Source organism: Trematomus bernacchii, unplaced genomic scaffold, assembly GCF_902827165.1.
Source record: "Trematomus bernacchii unplaced genomic scaffold, fTreBer1.1, whole genome shotgun sequence".
NCBI classification, from domain to species: domain Eukaryota; kingdom Metazoa; phylum Chordata; class Actinopteri; order Perciformes; family Nototheniidae; genus Trematomus; species Trematomus bernacchii.
The window spans coordinates 4,549,800-4,559,169 of record NW_022987648.1 but is presented as its reverse complement, the minus strand read 5'-3'; the positions used below and the strand labels follow the sequence as shown (position 1 = coordinate 4,559,169).

Here is a 9,370-nt window from a genome sequence, read left to right as displayed (position 1 = left end):
CCACCTTGGGAGTTTCACCCAAGGAAATGTTAACACTTTTTCAGAGGACACATAGGTTCGAATACTAATGGAGCCGGAGACGTGGTTTCAATTTATCAAAAATATACAATTTTATTTAGCACAAGTCAATAGTTTAAAATGCAGGTTAAAACAGTCACACAGGGCTGTAGCACAAAGGGAAAAAATGAATTAGGGGCTGAGGCTTACCAGTGGGGGGGATAGGGTCGACGAGTGAGTGGAAGGATCCCCAAACAAACCAAACTTAAATCACCCCAGTCATACGTGCAGGAAATCAAATCCCGGGGGAGCACATCACACACAAAAGGAGAGAGGAAAACCACCACCTTGGACACCAGCACCACCACCTTCAGCTCTCAGTAACTAAGTAGGGGAACAAAGAGGGAAATGCAGTTAATGGGGGCTAAATAAGTAAATCAAAGTAATAAACAAACACAATAGCAAATATGTTCTCATAAACAGATAACTTGTGTAAACATTTAAGAATAAAACAAATCACAAGATAAAAGGTTCAGTTAAACAAAATAAACAATTAACTAGAATAAAATAAACAAACTAATTTAAATCAAGTTGGCCAAAGTAAGGACAAGTTATAGGGGGGAGTTAGCCCCAGAGTTCAATTACTTCCACACTTCGAGTGTCGGCCCAAGCAAGGCAGCAGGAAGGCGTGCAGTTAAAGCAGCACTTTAACTGGTGAGCGAGCCTCCGCAGTAGGCGATGCAAAGCTGGCCAGAAGCAGCAATCAGAAGCAGCAACACAGTAGCAGCAACACAGTAGCAGCAGCCCAAACATTTAGGCAGGATCAACAGCAGTTGTGCCGATAAATACACTTTATCCGGTGAAGCAAAACAGCAGATGTCCCTTAATCATTGGATTGGCCCTAGGTTTATGAATAAATACAAAGACAGCGTTAATATCAATAAAAGTAATGAGGTGGATTGACTAAATAGATCGCCGTACAGCGCACATACCGATCAGGCTTTCCTATCGATGACGCAGAGAGGAGAGAGCTTCATGCTTTCTATGGCTGCGTTGACAGGCTGCACCCGGAGGATCCACCACTAGGTGAGGCAAAGCAGGGCTAAGTATCAATACGCTGGCAAATTGCAGAACCTTTCCTGAAGCGAGCAATGCAACTGCAACATACCTGCACCGGTGGCGGAAGCAAACACGGCAAACACGCAAGTGGGGCGGGTCTGTGTACCAACAAACAAGAGACAGCCAGCTAGAAACCTCTGCCCTTTTATAGGGTGCCCCTTGGTGGTGACATGCTCACAAGAGCCAAAAGAGGAGAATATGCTTTCTAAGGGATTAGGACTCTCATCCTGCTACAATCTACCCCCCCTATTTGTATCGTCGGCCCGACGATGAACGAATCCAAGCCAATGTTAGCCAACCTAGTTCCAAGGTCTAAAGATAACCGACACAGAGTTAGACACGGGACCAGGAGAGTTTTCGGCCACAGGCACCAATTCTCCCAACGCTCTCGGGAGATGATGGACATTAGGATGCTGCCCAGGGGTTGACCGTGCTGTCCGTCGCAATGTCACTGCGCTAGAATCAGGGCAAGTGGCTGGAGGAATAGCCAAGCGGGAGGAAGGCAATTCTGGCATGGCCGCGAGAGCTACCGAAGGGCCGGCCTCAATGGAGGCTTCGTCAGATGGTGGAAACAGCAACCAAGGGGTTTCTTGGGTCACCACAGCTGATCTGGTAGAACGAGGGTTCGGAGCTTCATTTCTTGAAACCCATAGGTCACCATCAGAGGAAAGCTCACCATCTGACTGTGGTGAGTCAGGAGGAATTGAGAGGGGGACAGGGACATCTTCTGGAGAGTGTGTTCCAACCACAGCTTTCAACAGAGTGCGGTGGACGCGTTTGGTTTTGGTCAGCTCGTTTGCCGGTGCAATCGTGTACACCGAACCGCCTTTTGGTGCTTTCACCACTATATACCTGACAGAACTCCAAATATCTCTGATCTTATGGCGCCCTCTTGCACCACAATCTCGCAACCAAACTAACTGGCCCTCGTTCAATGGGACATCTTTGACATACTGGTCATGGCACCTCTTTCTGCGCTCTGCTGCAGTTTTTAACCTCTCTTGAGCTCCTTCAAAGGCAATTTGCAATTTTGCCTGATGCTCCTGAATCCACTCATGGACAGGACCACCGACTGGATCAGGGACTCTACCCAACAGAAAATCAACTGGGAGCCTTGGCTCTTGTCCAAACATCAACAAGAATGGAGATTCACCAGTTGACTGATGGGGAGTAGTGTTGTAAGAATACAGTAGTTGTGGCAAGCAGGAGTTCCAATCCCGTTTCCGAGACACAGGCAGAGTACGCAGCAAGTTGTGAAGGGTTCGGTTGAACCGTTCACATTGACCATTGCCCGCCGGATGGTAGGGAGTAGTGCGAGATTTTTCAATGTTATAGAGGCTGCACAGTTGTTGGATAAGAATGCTCTCAAAGTTTCGACCCTGGTCCGAATGTATACGGGCTGGGACACCAAACTTTGAAAACCATTCTGTGACCAGAACTTGAGCCACAGTAGAGGCTCGTTGGTCACGGGTGGCAAAAGCCAAAGTGTACTTGCTAAAAATGTCTGTAATTACAAGGACATTTTCCAACCTACTATAGGTGGGTTCCAAGACAGTGAAGTCAATCGCCAGAATTTCATTGGGTCTAGAAGCCAGCAAGTGTCCCATGGGAGCACGAGCCGCTGGTCGAGTGTCCTTGGCAATTTGACACCTCTCACAACTGCTGCACCAATGTACCACCTCGGAGGACATACCTGGCCAGTAACACCGCTGCCTAAGTAGCTCCAAGGTTCTTTCAATACCTTGGTGGCCATGCCTCTGGTGGACTTCGGTGAGCACCTGCTCTCTCAAAGCAGCTGGCAAAAGCAGCTGCAGAACTGCTTCAGCCCCATCAGAGCGAAAGATCTGGCGATAGAGGACCCCACTCCTCTCAACTAACCGGTCCCATTGGCGGAGCAGTGCCAATGCTTGCCGGGACAACTGCTTCCTCTCATCATTGCTAGGACGCTGCCTCCTTCTCCAGAACACCAAGAGTTCCTGAAGGAGAGGGTCCGCTTGCTGAAGTGCCTCCATATCAGACTGTGTATGATGAGGCAGGGCTATGACAGCCGTTTGTGTTGCCTTTGCTACTGGCAAGGCTTGCCGTAAAGGCAAGGGGAGCAACGTGCTAGGGAGCATAGCTTCAAGATCTTGCACTCCTGGTGGGTGCTGACGGGACAGGGCATCAGCATTTCCATTACTTCTACCAGAGCGGTACTTAATCTCAAAGTCAAAAGACGCAAGTTGGGCTGCCCAACGTTGTTCAGTGGCTCCAAGCTTTGCCGTGGACAGGTGGCAAAGTGGATTGTTGTCAGTGAAAACAACACATTTATGACCAAGCAGATATTCCCTGAATTTCTCGGTCATGGCCCACTTGAGCCCCAAGAACTCCAGCCTCATGGAGCTGTAGTTGGCAGAGTTGCGTTCAGTGGGCCTCAGACCTCTGCTGGCATAAGCTATGGGCCTGACCTTACCACCTTGGTCCTGTGATAACACAGCTCCGAGGCCACCAAAGTTTGCGTCGACCTCCAGAATAAATGGGAGGGAGAAGTCAGCATAGGCAAGCACAGGTGCCGTGGTGAGCTTTGTCTTGAGAGCCTCAAAGCTCCTATGACACTCCTCAGTCCAGTTCCCAGCGATTTCACGCTCTGATCTCCTTTTGGACTTGGTGCCTCCCAACTCAGCCACCAACGTATGTAGAGGGGCAGCCAATTTGGCAAAGCCCTCCACAAACCTACGGTAGTAACTGGCAAAACCAAGGAACGACCGCAGTCCAAAGATGGTAGTGGGGGGCTGCCAACTGGCTACCACCTCCTGTTTGCTGGGATCAGTAGAGACACCCTGGTCAGAAATCACATGGCCCAGGTAACGCACCTCTCGCTGGAAGAAAGCACACTTTGAGAGCTTAGCCTTTAAGCCTTCATGCTGTAGCCTTCTCAGCACGACCTCCAACCTCTCAAGATGTTGATCCACGGTGGAAGAGAATACCACGATGTCATCAAGGTATAAAAGCAAAGATTGGCATTGTTGGTCCCCGAAGATCCGCTGCATCAATCTTTGGAAAGTGCCAGGAGCATTGCAGAGTCCAAAGGGCATCCGATTCCACTCAAAGAGGCCAAACGGGGTGCAAAACGCCGTTTTTGGCCGGTCTGCTTCTGCAACTGGTACCTGGTTATACCCACTGGCTAAATCCATGGTGGAAAACCAGCGAGCACCCGTCAGCGCATCAAGGGACTCTTCGATTCGAGGGAGAGGAAAAGCATCTTTCCTGGTTTTGCTGTTCAGCTGCCTGTAGTCTACGCACATGCGCAGGCTACCATCCTTCTTTTTCACTAGCACGATGGGGGATGCGTAGGGGCTGCAACTCTCTCTTATGATCTGTGACTCAAGAAGTTGGTTGATGTGCTCCTTCACTACCTCGTACTCAGACGGGGTAATGCGCCTATAGCGTTGCTTCACGGGGACGTCATCAAGAAGAGGGATGTCATGAGAGATCAAGGTGGTGCAACCCAAGTCCCCCTCGTGAGCAGAAAAGACAGATGTGTGCTTCGTCAAAAGAGACCGTACCTTAACCTGTTCTTCAGCAGGCAAGGAAGACAGGTCTAGAGCATCCAGCTGGTCAGGCACAGAGGGAAAGGCAGCCTGGGATGCCACTCTGGCCACACAGGATGGTACTTCGGTGACACCAACAGGCAAGTTGACTAGCCTAACTTCATCGAGTGTGCCTACCAGTGTGCGGGGATACAGCAACACGTCTGCGGAGCCTACGTTCACAATAGGGATGTAGGCGGTGCCCCTTTCCACCCGAACCAGAGCTGGAGAGGCAAGCAATCCAGCCGGAAGACCCGAATCCAAGGGCTCAAATAACACAGTGCCACTTGAGTACTGCTCTGAGCATGTGGCTGCAACAATCTTCATCATGCCACCGGGGATACGACAAGCCTTCCTTCCACGCACTTTTACCCCTCCTGAAATGTCAGTAGGGGCATGCACACTGGCCTGATGGCATTTTTGCAAAGCCTGAATGAATGATTCGGGGGCCTCCGATACAGGAGGCAAAGAAAACAAGGCCAAACCATGCTGGCCAAAGAGCTCCTTGTAACATCTGCGAATTATATTCATCCCCAGAATACCAGGGACTGCAGAAGAGACACCACCGGGGGGGTCCTTCACCACCAACACACCACAGCTTGCCATTACCTTTCCACAAAGCTCAACTTCTAGCTCCAAGTAGCCAATGTAAGGGATGGCCAACCCATTGGCTGCTCTGAGCTGCAGCCAGTGACAAGATTGGAGCCTCTCCTGGCCCCAGGGTTCAAAATGCTGATGAAAAAAGCTCTCTGTGATTGTAGACACCATGGACCCAGTATCTACCAAACAAGGAACCTTAACTCCACCCATGCTTACATCTAAATGTGGACAAGAAGACACAAGCTTAGAAGCTTCTCCTGAGCCTGTGACTCCACCCCCCGAACTGTGGCTCTGTAATTCGGTGGGTGCTAGTTTTCCGATGGCTGAGTGAAACGGCGCTGCCCACTAGACTGTTGAGCAGGTGAGGACGGCCGAGCACGAGGAGCAACACGTACCCCATCGCACTCACTGGCAAAATGACCGGATAGCTGGCAACATCTACAAAAGCGTGTTAAGCTGCTCTTGCTGGAGTTTTAGCATCTCTCTCATCTCACTCAGTTCAGACACCTGTGAGCCAGTCACCACCTGAGGACCACCCTGAACTCCATACTGTAGACCAAGAACTGAAGGGACAGAGTGACTTCGGCCCCTATTGCCACCAGGCAAACCCTCACGTTCCCACCTGATTGCTTCCGCCCTAGCATCAAGTAATGCCGCAGTAGGTTGTCGACGCACAAACTGTTTTAACTCTCGTCGCAATGCACAATCAATGACATGCTCTACAAATTGGTCGCGTAGCAAAACCTCTGCATTTTGCATGTCATCAGGCGCCCGCTGCTTTACAGATGACATAAGACTAAGCAACGCAAGGGAGAATTCCTGCAAAGTCTCCCCTTCTTGCTGCCGTCGGGAGAAGAAAGCCTCTTGTAAAGCTACATAAGAATCAGAACAACCATACAGCTCTGTCAACACAGCAATTATTTTGACAGGGTCTTCCCGCTCTGCACTTGCTCTGTATTTTATCTCATCACGGGCCTCTCCTTCAAGATGGTCAAACAAGAAAAATGCCTGATCGGATACAGCCAAACGGCGCGCTCTCATACAAGCCTGTACTTCCTCAATCCACTCACTCAACCCTATTCCTGATCTTCCCCTAAACATAGGACATTTCCTATCTCGGGGCACAAAAACCAGTCTATCCACTGAAGGGGCACTAGCATTAGAAGGATTAGAAGGGGGAACAGTAGCAGTTAAAGGTGCAGCACTAGGACCAGGCACCTCCACAGCCCGTTCCTGCAACAGCCTCTCATTGTCTGTTTTTAACTGCGCAACTAAATCCCTCAACTCTTGTAACTCTCCCTCCATAGCTACACCGTTGCTAATTCAGTGGAGATAGGGCACCAAAATAGCCAGGCAATACACAATAATAAACACTGACTTGCCAAAGGTCCACAAGAAACCAACTGCTGTTTTGCTTCGGAACACAATATAAAACACTTAATACAGGGTAAACTAGCTTCTAGCAATGGCCACAATACAACACTAATAATAATAATAATAAATAATTGAAACACACGTCTCTGCTCTCAAAAAGTAAATCCTGCCGACAACGCCAGTTTGTGGCATTAGCCGCAGAGGGGAGGGTAGGTGAATGTATTTGTTCAAGTTGGTTTGATTACACCATTCACAATTCCGACAACGCCACCTTGGGAGTTTCACCCAAGGAAATGTTAACACTTTTTCAGAGGACACATAGGTTCGAATACTAATGGAGCCGGAGACGTGGTTTCAATTTATCAAAAATATACAATTTTATTTAGCACAAGTCAATAGTTTAAAATGCAGGTTAAAACAGTCACACAGGGCTGTAGCACAAAGGGAAAAAATGAATTAGGGGCTGAGGCTTACCAGTGGGGGGATAGGGTCGACGAGTGAGTGGAAGGATCCCCAAACAAACCAAACTTAAATCACCCCAGTCATACGTGCAGGAAATCAAATCCCGGGGGAGCACATCACACACAAAAGGAGAGAGGAAAACCACCACCTTGGACACCAGCACCACCACCTTCAGCTCTCAGTAACTAAGTAGGGGAACAAAGAGGGAAATGCAGTTAATGGGGGCTAAATAAGTAAATCAAAGTAATAAACAAACACAATAGCAAATATGTTCTCAAACAGATAACTTGTGTAAACATTTAAGAATAAAACAAATCACAAGATAAAAGGTTCAGTTAAACAAAATAAACAATTAACTAGAATAAAATAAACAAACTAATTTAAATCAAGTTGGCCAAAGTAAGGACAAGTTATAGGGGGGAGTTAGCCCCAGAGTTCAATTACTTCCACACTTCGAGTGTCGGCCCAAGCAAGGCAGCAGGAAGGCGTGCAGTTAAAGCAGCACTTTAACTGGTGAGCGAGCCTCCGCAGTAGGCGATGCAAAGCTGGCCAGAAGCAGCAATCAGAAGCAACAACACAGTAGCAGCAGCCCAAACATTTAGGCAGGATCAACAGCAGTTGTGCCGATAAATACACTTTATCCGGTGAAGCAAAACAGCTGATGTCCCTTAATCATTGGATTGGCCCTAGGTTTATGAATAAATACAAAGACAGCGTTAATATCAATAAAAGTAATGAGGTGGATTGACTAAATAGATCGCCGTACAGCGCACATACCGATCAGGCTTTCCTATCGATGACGCAGAGAGGAGAGAGCTTCATGCTTTCTATGGCTGCGTTGACAGGCTGCACCCGGAGGATCCACCACTAGGTGAGGCAAAGCAGGGCTAAGTATCAATACGCTGGCAAATTGCAGAACCTTTCCTGAAGCGAGCAATGCAACTGCAACATACCTGCACCGGTGGCGGAAGCAAACACGGCAAACACGCAAGTGGGGCGGGTCTGTGTACCAACAAACAAGAGACAGCCAGCTAGAAACCTCTGCCCTTTTATAGGGTGCCCCCTGGTGGTGACATGCTCACAAGAGCCAAAAGAGGAGAATATGCTTTCTAAGGGATTAGGACTCTCATCCTGCTACACTGTGAAAGGTGCTATAATAAATAAACCTATTATTATTATTTCTGGGGTTCCAGGGTAGCCAGTATAAAGTTAAAGTTGAGAGACAACATCTACAACAGGGGTACTCAAAGTTTTTGGTAACACTTTATTTTGATAGTCCATAGTTAACACTCTATAAGTCATCAGTTGACATTTAGTAGCATGTCAACAGTGCATCAGTTGACATGTATCAGTTGACATTCAACAGCACCGTTCAAACCGACAAGTAACTAAGCATTAGTTGACGATCAACAGATAAGCAACTAAAGTTCAGTTGACTATTACATTAAGCATTAGTTGATGATCAACAGATAAGCAACTTTAGAGTTTAGTTGACATCTTGATTCTTGACTCTCAACAGATGATCAACATGATGATAGTCGACATGACCCTGTTGACTTTCAACTGACAGATTGATTTTGAGTAGTTGATTGTCAATGTTGAAGATGTTGACACAATCTACAGATAGTAAGGTTGAATATCGGTTAATAACCTGTTGCAAAAAACATGTTGACAGTCAACAGACACTTTTTGTACAATCTATAAATCAACACTTGAGATGTACCTTATATTCTACTGGCAGTTAGTTAAATGTGTCACGATCTTATGAAGGACCCAAATGCAGCACTCGAGAAAACCAAGGAGTATTGGTAATGTACTTTATTGGTAATACTACCAGAGCAGAGGAATACCAGCAGAACAGTATCAGCCGGATGATGTGCAGGCCGACGAACCAGAGGACAGCGGACAGAAGGTGAGTCAGGGCCGGGCAGAGGGTCAGGGAGCAGGCGAGGCGGTCAACGTAGGTACAGGCAGGGTCAGACAGCAGGCAAGGCAGGATAGTCCAGGGACAGGCAGGATCAGGGAACAGGCAGAGCAGGCAGGTCAGGGACAGGCAGGGTCGGAACCGGGTGGGCAATCTGGTGACAAACGCGTGAAAGACTAGCATGAAGACAAAGTACGATCTGGCAATGGGTGTGTGTCGGTGAGGGTTTAAATACTGGCAGTAAAGCTAATGGGTGCAGAAGAGAAAGAGAGTGAGCAAAAACGTGGGTGTGGTTAACAGGTGAGACAGGTGAATGGAAAACTAC

General features: G+C 48.0%; 2 long non-coding RNA genes across 2 annotated transcripts; both read right to left on the bottom strand.

The window, feature by feature from the left end:
* Window positions 1-811: 811 nt before the first annotated feature.
* LOC117485970 lies at window positions 812-1,265 on the bottom strand. The gene is made up of 3 exons (XR_004556255.1): window positions 1,166-1,265; window positions 990-1,079; window positions 812-898 (listed from the first exon to the last, which is right to left on the bottom strand). It is a non-coding gene; the product is annotated as an uncharacterized LOC117485970 (long non-coding RNA).
* Window positions 1,266-7,782: 6,517 nt separating this feature from the next.
* LOC117485964 lies at window positions 7,783-8,174 on the bottom strand. Its single transcript, XR_004556253.1, has 3 exons — window positions 8,075-8,174; window positions 7,899-7,988; window positions 7,783-7,807 (listed from the first exon to the last, which is right to left on the bottom strand). It is a non-coding gene; the product is annotated as an uncharacterized LOC117485964 (long non-coding RNA).
* Between the last annotated feature and the right edge of the window lie 1,196 nt (window positions 8,175-9,370).